General features: G+C 43.0%; 1 protein-coding gene across 3 annotated transcripts in view; it reads right to left on the reverse strand.

The window, feature by feature from the left end:
* GNB4 (G protein subunit beta 4) overlaps positions 1-14,894 on the reverse strand; it is a 67,327-nt gene extending 52,433 nt beyond the window's left edge. The window contains exons 1-2 of one of the 3 annotated variants that reach the window (XM_066619483.1): positions 14,843-14,894; positions 4,796-4,899 (exon numbers count right to left, since the gene is read on the reverse strand). The gene's annotated coding sequence lies outside the window, so the exon portion shown is untranslated. Of the gene's footprint in view, positions 1-4,795; positions 4,900-10,201; positions 10,367-14,842 lie in introns of those variants that run through there. The other 2 variants (XM_066619484.1, XM_066619487.1) reach the window with 2 other exon arrangements.
* Between the last annotated feature and the right edge of the window lie 223 nt (positions 14,895-15,117).

Raw genomic sequence — 15,117 nt, forward strand, 5'->3', positions numbered from 1 at the left:
GTGGTATCTGCTTTACCCACGCGTTTGTTTAGCTCAGTATCGAGAGAAAGAGTGTCGGAGATCGTTGAGCCAAGGTACACAAAGTCATGGACACCTCCAGTTCATGCGCAGAGATTGTAATGCAGGGAGGTGAGTCCACATCCTGAACCATGACCTGTGTTTTCTTTAGGCTGATCGTCAGTCCAAAATCTTGGCAGGCCTTGCTAAAACGATCCATGAGCTGCTGGAGATCTTTGGCAGAGTGGGTAGTGACAGCTGCATCGTCGGCAAAGAGGAAGTCACGCAGACATTTCAGCTGGACTTTGGATTTTGCTCTCAGTCTGGAGAGGTTGAAGAGCTTTCCATCTGATCTGGTCTGGAGATAGATGCCTTCTGTTGCAGTTCCAAAGGCCTGCTTCAGCAGGACAGCGAAGAAAATCCCAAACAAGGTTGGTGCAAGAACACAGCCCTGCTTCACTCCGCTTCGGATGTCAAAGGGGTCTGATGTGGAGCCATCGAAGACAACAGTGCCCTTCATGTCCTTGTGGAAGGATCTGATGATGCTGAGGAGCCTGGACTGGGAGCCTACAAGCCCCACTATGTGAACACAGCTAGCCTATCAATGCATGAAGCATGAGGCAATATCATCTGCCCACCTCACAGAAACACAAGTGTTCACATGCACAAGGAACTTGTTGATGGAGAACCTGGTAAAAGGACATCCTGCACAAAGGAAACCATTTAAACAGCAAGCATTATTGTAAGATTACTCACACAATAAGTAATGAAAGGGCTCTCTAGGAAGGGAAAGCCTATACCTCCATTTAAGGCACCTAAACATCCTCAGGTTTGGGTTCACCTAAGGTTTACCTAAGCCTATACCTAAGGTTCACCTAAGCCTATACCTCCATTTAAGGCACCTAAACATCCTCAGGTTTAGGTTCACCTAAGGTTTACCTAAGCCTATACCTAAGGTTCACCTAAGCCTATACCTCCATTTAAGGCACCTAAACATCCTGAGGTTTAGGTTCACCTAAGGTTTAGGTTCACCTAAGGCTCACCTAAACAAGCACTCAGGTGCTTATGGCTATAAAAATATTATAAACCATATATAAAATAGTCTCCTGCACCTGTTGGAACTTGGAGAAATCATGCTGGCTAAACAGCTCTGCTTCATTCTACAGGTTATGATAGTGTCTCTCATAATGAGTGTCAGTAATAGCCCTGAACAGGGCACTAACAACAAGTAAATGGTTTCATATAAGTCAGTATTTCAATTATTTTCAAGGTCAGCATGCTGACTCTATGATCTTCTCTATGGTCATTGCCTCTTGTGACGTCACTTCTGACTTCTGGGAGACTCTTCTGGGTTCTGTGACTGTTTCTAGGAACTGTCTGTAGTAACAGATTTTCTGTCCCTCTTCCTCCACTGGTGGAGGATAACTGTCTATTACTACAATCAGTTGCCCTAGAAACAGAACCACAGAACCCTGAAAAAAAATTTCAACCACTGGGCTCCAAACTCCTATGCCATACCTGCAGACGTTTCGGACACATCAAAGTCCTGCTGCACACTGGTTGAAAATCACTGATATAAGCAATAGACAACATGATGATAGCAAATAGCCAGCACCTCCCAACTTGAAACCCATAGCTAGATGGCTTGACATTATGAGAGGCAGTGACTGGGTGATGTAGCAACAGATGACAGTAGTTTCACACATTCACACTACAATAAAGTGAAAATGACTGTAATATTATGTTCATTATCACTTGTCAACCAACCTAAAATGGGAGTGACTTGCAGGGCAAAGGAATGATGGGGGCTGATGAACAGGTCAAAACAAGACCTGATTGGTTGGTCCTAGTAACCCAGCCATAGAAATATATACAGTGGACGAAAACTAAAGGAAGACAAGGTTTGCTGTGAAGGAATAGCTGACTTTTTGCTGCTAAAACTAACTTCTTAATCTATTTAAATACTGAGTAACTCAAGACTCTTTTCTTTTTCAGTCCTGTCAAGATGACAGTTACATTAACAAAATCCTGTTCCCTGACAACTTGATTATCATATGAAACACCGAAGGATATAACTGCTAATCTTTCAAGTTGAAAAGCAGAAGTTAAATCTGAATATTAAGTTTTTACCACAGTTAATGATATTCTCAAAGCTGGCAAATATATTCATTCCACAGAAATCCACCAAAAAATGTCAGCTTGGATTTAACTTCACCACAAGAAGAAAAAAACCCAAACCCCACATCTGAGCATATCAGTCATCAGCGTGACACTGGAAATCAAACTGATGGTTCATGCACACATTCTGGTGTCCCCCATACCATATCCTCAGGAATCTGAAGGGTCACACTGAAAAACTGAGGGTGGGAAAGAAATCCAGTTTTATCACTCTTTAGCTCTCTTGATTCTAAGTATGTCCATCGGGTCTATTTATTTTTATATTTCTAGTCCACCATTCATATCTATCAGACTGCATGGAAGCTTGACAAAAAAATATAGAAAATAAAAACAAAACATAAGGCAGTAATTACACATCACAGATGGTTTAATGATAATAGGGCATTGCTTTTGGGAGATAGGGTAGCCCTTCTAACCTTTGGTGCTTGTTTAAAACAATTTCTGGAATGATCACTCCTAAGCATGTGTAATACAACAGGTTTGCACACAGTTTCTAAATTGGAAGTGAAAAGGAATAAAATGTAGTTTAGGAAAGATTTCAAAATCTTTCTGAAATCCACCACATTGCTAAATCAGCATCAGGAATTCTCTCTGGATGGAGCGGCCTGAGCTTACATAAGGAAAAAGGAGTAAATATTCCATTGCCAGCTTTAATCTTTACAAAAAGGAAGCCCAAAAAGGAAGGAAGGCAGGACTGAAAACTTAACAATAGAAATCATTTTTCCTGACTTGGTCAGCAATGCCAATTCCCCCCCCCCCCCAAAGAAATAAGTGTGCATCTTCGACGTTATGTCAGAAAAACAAACCTCCTTACTTGTGTGTTTCTGGATAAGAAGACAGCAACATATTGGGCCAGATCTTCAAATTTCTCTTCTGATATACAAAGTATGGGTGTGTTTCCAGCAATGAGGTTGGAAATAGCCCTTCACTGGATCTCTGCTGCAAGTTGCTCTTTTGCCCAGTGATTGGAAAGAGCATGAAGTGTGGTGCTGTCTAAGTAAACTGAGGAGGGGGCCATGGCTCAGTGGTTAATCACAGTTTCGCATGTAGAAGCTCCCAGTAACTGCCAGCAGCTCTGTAGGGGGTCAGATGGGGGGGGGGGTTCTTCCCCACCCTACCTGGAGACGCTGCCAAAGACTGAATCAGATATTTCCTACATACAAAGCATGCAGTCTGCTGTAGACTACAGCCCATCCATCATTGCGAGTCCTTCAGGCTGAATCTGCACTGGAAAGTCTGAAAAACTGCACCTAAGCTGCATGAAATACAATACACATCCTAAGTATAAAAATGAGAGAATTCTAAGAGTATATAGAAACATCAAGTAGAATTCTCAGAATATAGAAACATCAAGTAGACATGTCAACATCTCATTCTCTGCAGCAGCATCAAGATTATCACGATCACCCCTAAGTCTGCTGGATTCCAAACCAGAGATCTCCCTGTGTACTTTTAAATATACTGTATGCATACTTTGGATCTGGGGACAAGGCAGCCCACAGCCTTTTCTGTCTTTCACTCCTGTCCTCCAGTGCATTCTCTCCTTTTCCTGCTACAGTGACAAGTGACTTTGGGAGTATCACATGGCAGGTGGGAGAAGGGGTTTAAAGGAATGGGGGAAAGGCAGGAGAAGTTGAATCTCCAGATGCATGAGGGGGGATTGAAAGACGCAAACCAAAACTCTGGATTGTAACCTAGAAACTTACATCACCCACAAAACAAAGTGAAGCAACCTTTTTCTGCAGTCTAATTTTTTTGGAGTGGAGGGTGGAATTAAATGGGCTTCGGTTGTTTCAGAAAGATGTTTAAGGGGTGTTGTTAGTAGGAGAGTAATGTCTAATTCTCCTTTTGCCTGCTCACTTCCTTAAGGAGGCCTTCCTCATGCTGCTCAAACCTCTTGGCCACCGCCACCACCTCTCAAATAATTCAAAAATGCCCCAACACTTCTTAGTTGCTGGAAGTATATATGATGCAATGCAGCCCTTTTCCTGCAACAGGAAGGTGGGTGGGGGTGTGTGAGTGGGTGGGTGGGTGTGCAGGCAAACTCCAACGGTTGCCATAGTGAATGGCTGGCTTTAAGAATTAAGTATAGGATTATACATGAATATCCATGCAGTTAATGAGGATGGTGCTGTGTTTCCTGGTAGGAATGTCACATATGAACAGCTTTGCCTTTCTTCCCTTTGGACTTGCATTTGTTATATCTCTCTCTCTCTTTAAATTTTAGAAATGTATGTCTTGTCAAATGGCACAATGCTGAATAGCACTGAATTGGGACCTGGAATAAATTATAGGCTTTTGGTGAAGACAGATCTGTAGAATGGTTGAGTCTGTTTGGATACATCTTTACCACAGTCCAGATTTTTTTTGCTTGTTTGTTTGTTTTATTTCCTGCATTGAACTCTGAAGAAACTTGTTCTGCTCCTGTTCAGAACTTGAACAGGGAAAAGCCAGCTGTGGGTGGCCTCAATTGACTAGCGCCTGTGACATTTATTATTTATTTACTACAGAATTTATATATAGATATAACCTAATTATCCAAGGATTTTTCACCCACAGTTTTATCTCAACACAATGAAGTTCCCTTTAACTTAAAGGAAAAAAGTCATTTAACAATAACCTTGTTTATGCGAGAGAGGGCAGCCGGCTGACAATCCATCAATCATTCTCTCTTCAGACACTTAGAACAGCTTCACTCCAAGGCAAGCGACCCCTGCCTTTCCCCTGAGCATGCAAAAGAAAGATACAGGTTGAGTCTCATTATTTGAGTGGGTTCCCTTCCCAGAACTCATGTGGATGGCAAAAACTGCACTATAGCAAATCAGTTTAAAGAACAAAGGCCATTTGCTCAGGTAATTTAAAAACAGCTTTGCTGACCTTTGTGATGTTAAGATAGTCATTAAGGACCCAATCCTATCCAACTTTCTAGCACTGGTGTAGCCGCAGTGCAGCCCAGAGGTAAGGAAACAAATGTTCCCATACCTTGAGGAGACCTATGTGATTGCCTCGCTAACATGGGAAGCAGTGCATACCCCCATTGGCACAGCAGCACTAGCACTGGAAAATTGGATAGGATTGGGCCATAAGATGACAATCCAACAATCAGTCTCTCTCCAGGCCCTTAGAGAGGATTATCTTTCTTTCATAGGTTCAGGGGGAAGGGAGGGGGTCACTTGGAGAGAGAATGATTGATGGATTGTCAGCTGGCTGCTTTCTAACTATTGTAAAGGACTGTTTTCCTTTAATTTAAAGGGCCCTTCTCATCATGCTGAGATAAAAATCTCTACAACAGTAAGAAAAGCATTTTAAAGGGGTGCATTTTTTCCCTTCTCCAGGGATCAGCACATTCCTTCTCATTTGCAGTGGCCATTCCTGTTGAGTCAAATCCATGTATGAAAAATCCGTGTATAACAAGGTTGCACCTGCAATCACTTTGGCTCTGGGTGAAGGAGGGGTCCCTGGCTCAGAGTGAAGCCTTTTTAAGCACTTGGGGAGAGACTGAATGATGGCTTGTCTGCGTAATGACTCTGTCTTACATCACAAATGTCAGCAAGGCTGTTAGTAAATTGCCCAGCAAAGGGACATTGTTTTTAAAACGGATTTGCTTTAATGCAATTTTTGCCACCCACTTGAGTTCTGGAACCAGAACCCTCTGAATAAGGAGACTCAACCTATATTGCCTTTCTGAATAGACTCAAAGTGGTTTACATAGCAGGTTGAACATAAATAAATTTTTAATGAGATTTCTACAAACATTATTCCATGAGAAACCTCATAGAAACTACCATTTCGGTGCAATCATCATCCTAGCTGCCAACTCTTGCATTTTCCAAGCCTCTTGCATGCAGCTGCAACCTTGTTTCAGATCAGCTTCTCAAAGATGTCCTCCAGCTGACTCCTCCATACTCCTCCACACAAATAAACCAGTGGCTTCTTTGTCTCTCGGTCTCCCATCCATAAGCAGATCTGCTTAGCTTTTTCAGGCAGGGCAACAGCTTAAACTTCCAGACCACACCTCCCAACATTACCGATATACCAAACTTCCACCAAACTCAGAAGCAGTTTTGCCACTGTTTTGGTGAATGGGTTATTTAGGGAAAAGGATGAACCTATTTTTAATCACTTGGTTTATTTAAAAAAAAATTATGACCCCCTTTTTATTTACAAGAAAATTGAAAGTCATCAACAGCACAAAAATGAAAAACAATTCAAAACACATAACTGATAAATAGAAAGAACAGAAACCAAGTTATACAAAAACACTAATCAGCAAAAATATCCCCACTATATCTATAATAGTGAAAAATAACCAGCTGTCATCCACTACCAATATCCTCTTGAAACAGCCACAACTTCAACAATTGACAAAATGTAAACAGTAATGGGATCCTGTGAGTCTCCCTGACAGAAATACACATCATGTGCAAAGTGTCAGGAGAGTTAGAACAAAAGAAAATATTTCTTTACCTAGCATGTAATTAAACTGTGGAACTCCTTGCCACAGGATGTGGTGATGGCCTTTAAAAGGGGATTGGACAGATTTCTGGAGGTAAAGTCCATCATCGGTTATGAGTCATGATGGGGATGTGCAATTTTAGAAGTAGACTACCTCAGAATGCAAGGGAGGACACCAGGATGCAGGTCTCTTGTCTGTGTGCCTTTGACCTGATCCTGCAGGGCTGTTCTTATGCTCTTATGTCCATCTATGGATGGAGGAAGAATTCTCTGCATTCAGCTGAATAGGGTGGAAGAAGGGCAAGGCTGATGGCTGGACCAGCATTCAAATTTGCAGCTATATGTGTATTATTATTTATTATTATTAACAGTATTTATATACCGCTTTTCAACTAAAAGTTCACAAAGCGGTTTACAGAGAAAAATCAAATAACTAAATGGGTCCCTGTCCAAAAGGGCTCACAATCTAAAAAGATGCAAATGAATACCAGCAGACAGCCACTAGAACAGACAGTGCTGGGGTGAGGTGGGCCAGTTACTCTCCCCCTGCTAAAAAAAGGAGCACCCACTTGAAAAAGTGCCTCTTACCCAATTAGCAGGGGTTAATTAGCAGGGGTGTATGCATGATAACCTATGATGTTAGGATAACACCCCATACGAAGTGGCCCATTGTTGAAGTGCTGTATTTGCTTTTGCCATTACTGTGCAGCAGGTCTTATAGTTTTAGAGTTTTAGCAAGTAATCTCCACGAGGCCAGGACACACGTGTAACACAGCTGTGTGCCTCCTCTCAAAATATTCACGTGTGGATGAAAAGTTCCTTCTTTCTCAATCATCAAAGCTGGCATCCCCTTGAGACTCCTACTGTGTCACTTCTGCCCTTGTTCTTTGATAAGCTCTATTATAAAGCCTTGCTTTATCAGTCACATAGAAAATAACAAATGCTCCTCAAAGCTGCAGTGACGTCAAACACCAAGTTAGAAAGAGATGGTCTGGGACAGCCAAAAGGCTAGCAACCAGCCCCGATGGAGGGGCACCCACATCAGAGAAACAGCAGGCGATAAAAATAACCAGCAGAGCAGAGTGCTCAGGGGCGGTGGAATGTGCTGCTCACCACAGAGGGTGGGTGGTGGCGTCTTCAAAGAAGAACATATTGGGATACTGACATGACAGTGCTTCTCCATCAAAGACAACAAGGATTTCAAAACAAGGAAGAAAGGGCACAGCAGATGTACAAATTAAAGACTCCAGAGTTGTGCATTTATTAGAAGGAGATACTTGCAGAGAAATACCTGGCTAGATCTTTGGAATAAACATTGGCAGTGGAATCCTATATGCAAACTTACCTGGAAGTCCCATTATTTTTAATAGGATTACTTATTTCCAAGTAAAATGCAGAGGACTGCAGCCTAAACATGTCATGTGACTCTACCCCTTGTTGGATTTTCTGTGCATGGAATGGGGAATAAATAGATGCCATAAGGGGGGTGGGTGGGTGGCCCAGACTGGGGGGGGGGTGAGGGAGGGGGATTTAACCCATTGGACCTGGTGTTGTCCCAATCAGGGTCTCCACCCAGTGGCAAATATTTGGCACTGGAGGAAAGCTGCAACTAATGCCAATAGATTTACTGCACTCATTTCTTCCCACTTCTATACAGCACCATAACCAAACTATATGTAAGGGTTTTCTGATCTCTTCTTGACCCTTCTGCCATGCTTTCTAGCTTTCAACCCTTCTGCCCCTTTCCTCAACAGTACACTACCTCTCCTGTCCTCATATCATACATCACTTTTTCCCACCCCTGACAAATAAGTTATTATTAACTTCTCTCACTATTGATGCATTATCAAAATTCTATGACTGACCCTTCCTGCTCAGCAGTAATATGGAAAATTGGATAACACCATAGTCCTTCAGGGAAAAACTGAGTAGGGAGTCATATGTGCAACTACCCCTTTGTCTATTGTACCTATGAATTGGGGTTCCAGCTTTTTATAACTAGACCTACTCTTGTACCTTCAATAAGTCTGACTTGGAGATATGAACTAGATGACATTTTCCCTATCCCTTTGTTTCCATGCCAGGAAAAGCTTCACCTGCTAACATTTTGTGTGTCACTGTTAAAGACATTGCAGACACATACACCCCAACAGGCAGGGCTGACCTATGCATGAAGCCAACCAAAGTGGTCACCTCATATAGCAGATTGACAGCAAACTTGCCTCCACTGCTCTTCCTTCTCCTTTGACTTCCTGGATTGGAAAAGGAAGAGGAGGATAGAGAGGAGAAGAAAATGTGTACAAGGAGAGAGTGCTGAGCTAGAATATTGAACATAGTGGGAGGAGCAGAGGCTGGCACATCATTGGGGAAGGGGGTAGCCTTTGGCATGCCACCACAGGTGTCAGGAGATCTTGGGCCAGCCCTGCCAACAAGTACAAGTAACAATGACCTTTTTAAACAGACCTATCCTTTTAACAGCACACTTTGTCCTATTTTGTTCAATGGGGCTTACTCTCAGGAAGGCGTGGTTAGGATTGCAGCCTAAAATCCTGGACTGTAGCAGGTAATTGGTTCTCCTACCATGTCTCCATGTCAGAAAAAGCTCTGTCTACTAACTAAATTGTTGCCTGTCTGGCTGTTGTTAAAGACACAGGAGCAGGATCAATTGGCAATCCTCACTGGATGGCACATTCTAACATGGTATAGCACTGGATGGGATGCTCAAGCATGACATTCACTTTCAAAACTCAATGGAGAAAATAAGTGGTGTGTGCCTATTTGGATCAAACAAGATGTGGTATGAGAAGTCTATGACTGATGCCTCTTTTCCCCCAAAGCAGCTCCTGAGAGAGAGAGAGATATCAGGGCTCTAGCACAGAGAGTTGTTTTTTGTTTTTTTTTTAATCCTTTGCTCCTGCTCTGGTTCCCTGACTCACACACACATGGAAGCTACTATTAGCCACAGACAGATAAACCAAGAGGCTGAATTTTTTGCCTGTACAGCTAATTTTTCCCTGTACAGCTAATAGCTTCAGGGAGGCAGATATGGATTGATGCTGTGGCATAGTAGGGGGAAAGACTAGATTCTTCCTACACCACACCCCGATCCAAATTGGTTGCTCAGTGGCTGCTTTTGGGAAAAGAAAAAGAATGTTGGAAGTTTCATTTATGCAATGTCCATACCATGTCCAGGATGGCCCTTAATTTTACAAAGGTGACAAATTTGTAGAAATGTACAAAAGGCATGCAGAAGGTGCCAGATTCAAAACCTGGCATCTCCAGGCCACAGAACTAGGAAAGTCATCTACCAGAGAGCCACTATCAGTACTGGGTTGGATGGCAAGGGTTAGGTTAGGACGGCTTAGGTAAGGCACCATTCTCTGTATGCAGGAATGCATTAAGCACATCTCCAGTTCATGCGATGCTTTAAATATTTAGCCATGCAGATCCATCCATCATTCAGAAATAGGAAGAACATTTGGTTACAATCTTACCCTCCCCAAAACAGTTCACTTATAAATAAATCACCAAGATTTCAAGCAGGCACACTCTCACATTGTGCAATCATGACCTTTCTCTGTTTTCATCCTTCATTCAGGTACCATCTGCAGTTTAAAAAAAAGAAAGATCTGAAGGCTTCAGGGGGCGAGATGAGAAAGGGACTGAGCTGCTCCGTTGCTATATTAAGCTACATCTGAGGCTAAAAATAGCTTGTCAGCTTGGAGATGCATGCAACACTCCCTGCATATCAATGGGATACTTCTACTCCTGACAGATAACAGTTTTGGCTGCAGCAGCAGCTTGGATTAAAACAAGAAGCTTGGGTTCTGTGAAGGTGAATTTCTCTGCAAGTTTCATCACAGAAAATATAATCTCTATATATGTATTAATAAACCATCTCCCACCACAATGTGGACATGCTGAGAGCCCAGATGGAACCCTTTACTCTACAAACAAACTATTGGGAGATTTGACATAAGCTTCAATGGTTTATATTTATCAGGGGCAGTTCCTATTTCCTCTTATCAGACCCTGGAAAATCACTGTCTCTGTTTTGCCCCTACTGTGCAAGTTTGGGGGATGCTTTGTTCAAAACGTGTTTGTAGACTTGCTAACATCACCATTCTCAAGTTTCTAGGAGCCAGGCTAGGAGATTTTCCCCCCAACAGTTCCCTTGGTGTCGACAGCAGGCTGATCAGTTGGCAACCTTACTTGGAGTACACTGTAGGAAGATTCTCCGGGAAGAACAGCACTGGAATTCTCCAGGGTCATCTTCATGCACAAAAGTACCTAAAACAGATGGCAACATACAGGGGCGGGAGAGGAAACAGGAACTAGCCTGAATTGCTAAGTGCTCTGTTACCACTTCTGCTTCTGGGAAAGACAGAATTATGGCTGCTGGGAAGACAGCAGCCCCCATTACAACACAAAAAACGCACACAGCGTCTGTATTACCAAGTCGGTTCCACAAAAGATACAGTGGTTTTCTTGTCAGGAAAGCGTAAGAGCTTTACGGGCCATTGCTAAGGTTGTCAGCTGGCCAGGAGGAAGAAAAAACAAACCACACAGGTCAAACTACAATTAAAAGAGAGAGTCAGTTGTTGTTTACCCTGTCCACAAAACTGTGATGAATTCTGAGATGTCACATACCGCTCATGGGAGATGGTTTTCTTTCCTATCACAAACAGGCAGGACAGAGATATTATGAGCCCTGCCATTCAAATTGCTGCATTGCTCTCATGCCTCCGCTCAGCTCTTAGAGGTCTTAGCCCCATGACTTCCCAGTAGCAGTGCTAATTTCTATTGTAGTCTCACAGACTTGTGCCTTTGAAGTTATGCTGCTATCTGCAGCCTCTATAGCTTGGTCTGATTTTGTAGCTGGGGTGGCCAATCACAAGGGCACCTAAAGTGTTCATGTGGATCTGCACCTTTGGAGATGCAGTGGACAGATGAGCTGTCCACCTACATGTTTATGAAGCACCAAGCACCTGCACCTTCCCTACGCTTAGGAAAATTACTGCATGCAGCTTTCCTGCTCCACACCTCTTCTGCTTGCAGTGCACATGCTGGGTTTCCAGCATCCCCTGCACCTGTTTGTTCCAAACAGAAGATGCATAGATGAGGAGGCTGCATGGTGCATGCTGTGTAAATAAAAAGAAGGGGAGGTTGAAGCATGTCCACTCATTTGCCCACCCACCCTCCATAGGAGGGGCATGAGCAAGCATGTGTGAACAGAGGTGGAAGTGAGCAACAGAGTCAGGTCACACAGAAGCATGCATCACCCCTGTCCATAACAATCTGAATGGTTTCTCCTAGTCCCCTTCAGTTTCTCTTTATGTAGTAACTGAGATTTCTCTCTGTTACACTAGCTACAAATTGGATCTCAGGCCAGGAGGTCCCTTATGCCATCACTGTAATCTGGGAATGCCTTGGCAGCCAAGTGTCTCAGGGCATATCCAGTACCATAGCTACCCGGGGGGGGGGTAGTGCAATGCGTATTGTAGGCACTGCAACATGCCATGTAAGTGGCCTCCTCACTTGCCATTGGAGCCATTCTGGGCAGTGATGGCAACTGTGTTGCCATCACTGCCCAGAATGGCTCTGACAGTGAGTGAGAGGGGCTACTTACAAGGTGGTTGCAGGACCTGCAATACTTACTGCATTCCCCCCCAATAGCTATGCCACTGGGCATATTCAAAACCTTGAACCAATCCCCTCTTCTCATTTCCATTTAAGTTCTGTTGCTCTGTCCATTGATGGCTTTTTTTTTAAGTCCCAGGTAGGACTTAACCCACAGCCTCCAGCAGGGGGCTCACTCCAGGAGCTTAACTGTGGGTTAAGTCCTACCTGGGACTTAAAAAAAAAAGTAAAAAAAAAAGCCTGCCTGGGACTGAACTTTGAGGAGTTTTGCAGCCTCAACTGGCCCCCCTTTTGGCAACTGACAACCAACCTTTATATTTTGCAGCCATGGAGCACCTCCCCACCCAAAAAAAAAAAATCCTCTTTGTAGGGATTTGAACCCCACAGACCAGCATTTTAGCCATTGAGCCATAAGAGCTCTTAGGCTCAAAGTGTTTGGAATACTTGAGGCGCTGATGGCCACCAGCTGGGCTCAACACCTTATATATTAGTTATGAACACTTTAACTATAGGCTTTCCTATAGCCCAATGGAGAGAGTTTCCTATAGCCCAATGGAGCCCCTCCCCACCTAAAATAAATGGGGTGTTTCACTCCAGCTGTAGCAGGAGTGCTTTTGCTATCAGGGAGCTCACACGGGATGGATGGATGGATGGATGGATGGATGGATGTGTGTGTGTGGTTATTGACTACTAGTTGTATCTTATTACTTATTTCTCGGATAAAAATGGTTTAAAAATAAATAAATAAATAAAAGATTAACAAGTTGTGAGTTCTTGCACCTTTTTTTTTTTTTACAAAAAAAGCACTGGGAAAAGGTATGATAGATTCCAGATCATTCTATGAAGTCTCAGTGCACATTATATGGTTTCAAATAAATCTGAGGGCCCTTCCATTTCTGCAAATATACAGAGACAACAAAGAAATTCTGCTAATGGTTATCTGTTATTGTACAGGAGCAAGATGGGAAAAGATAATTAAACATACAATGGCAGCAAAACTGACTTTATCGATTTCAGTTAATAATGTAGGATCATGTCTTAATGCTTTTCTATGTTCTCATAAAAGCATGAAATTAACTTATTGATACTCCAATGATAGTAATTACTGTTTTTTTGGTTCTTCTTTTTAACGTTTCCTCTGCCCATTTTAAATAATTTTAAGATAGTGTGGGTGTTCTCTCTGTCTCACACGTGCACAATTTTCACAAAAGTAAACCTATTACAGAGCAAACTGGGTACAAGGACAAGTAGTTAAAGAAATCAGAGCAGACCTGCAGAGCTTATGACCTGTCAAGGCTTAACACAGCTCAAAGTCTCAGTTCCCACAGTTTGTCTATAAAATGAAAATGTGATTTAATTCAAACTGAAAGCGGAAGCTTTAAATCTCTTTCTGTTCTGTGAATAGGAGGAGGTAGGGCAGCACACGAGTATATAGAGAAAATATGTCCTCCTAAAAAAACCTCTGCGAATAATCTTGAAAGAAATCAGGAAGATATACAAGAGAAACTGATGAAATGGAAGAGAAATGTCACTGTTTGTCACACAGGCTGGAAAATGCATGGCTGAGTTTCAACCAAGAGGCCAAATTTCAAGATAATCTAAAAATTATTGATGGACAATTAAGGACCTGTATTGCCTGGGCCAGGTCTACAGTATGCTACCCCCCTCAATACTTACTTGGTTGCACTGAGCCTTGAGTGTCCTTGCCTTCGGCTCTCCAAAAGCCATCTGAGGCTTCTGGAATGCCATTAAAAGTACTATTAAGGGCACTCCAGAAGCCTTGTGGAACACCACGGGTAAGGTCCTGCTGGGCTTTGCCTGCCCCCCAGAATGGCTCTGGAGGATGGATAGAGATGGCAGTAGTGGTGTGCAGGTGTGGGTGGAGCTGTCACTGCAGTGGGCGCTGAGGTGCTGCCCCCATAGGGCCCACAGACACAGCGCCTGGGGCTTTTGCCCCCATCCCTCCAGGCCCGCCACTGGTGATGGAGTCTACCAGAGGGAACTGACACTGAACTTAATCCTGAGTGGTGCTAGGACCTGGTGCAAGTTGTAAATGTTGTTAATCCAAACTGGAAACAGTGACCACATTTCAACCAAGTTTAACATTGATGTAGATGAAAAAATGCCAAGGAAGTCCATAGTCACATTTCAAAAGAGCGAACTGCTCAAAAATGAAAGTGAGTGGGAAAAAGGGAAAAAGTGAGTGGAAAAGGAAAGGGAGTGGGGAAGAAGGAAAGTGAGTGGGAAAGTCAAAAGGGTCAAATTTCTCCAGAATGGCATGGAGATTATGTAAAGTCACAGTAACAGCAGCTAGAATGCATGCCACAAATTAGGAATGGTGCCGCCTCCAGAAGCAAGCTAGTGTGATTAGCAAACAGTCTCAGAAGCTGTAAAGGACAAAATGGCTTCCTTCAGGAAACAGAAGTCTTGCACAACTGAGAACAAACAGTGTTATGTGTAAAACTTGGGCTCAGTCTGAGGAGGACCTGAGGGAAAACTGCTGCAGGAGAGGAGGCTGCAGTACCAGTGATACAGGGTAAAAGGACTGTTAGTTATGGTATAGGATGCTTACCTGAAATGTAAGCAGCATGGTTTTGATCTCTCGGTAAGTTGTAAAGAAGAAATGTCCAAGCAGGTTGGACTAGAGAGAAAAAAATGGTTTCCTTTTTAAAGTCAGGCCGATTGTGAGAGCTGGGCAGCCTGCCAAAGATGCTCTCTGCAGAACAATGTTGATACATTTGAATGAACAAGCCTTTGTGTGCTACAGATAAGGAACATTCTAGCAGTTTGAACTTTTTGGTTTGAAGGAGCAACAGGCTTTTTAACACACATGCTAGAAAGCGAATA

Source organism: Tiliqua scincoides, chromosome 3 (assembly GCF_035046505.1).
Source record: "Tiliqua scincoides isolate rTilSci1 chromosome 3, rTilSci1.hap2, whole genome shotgun sequence".
Taxonomy (NCBI): domain Eukaryota; kingdom Metazoa; phylum Chordata; class Lepidosauria; order Squamata; family Scincidae; genus Tiliqua; species Tiliqua scincoides.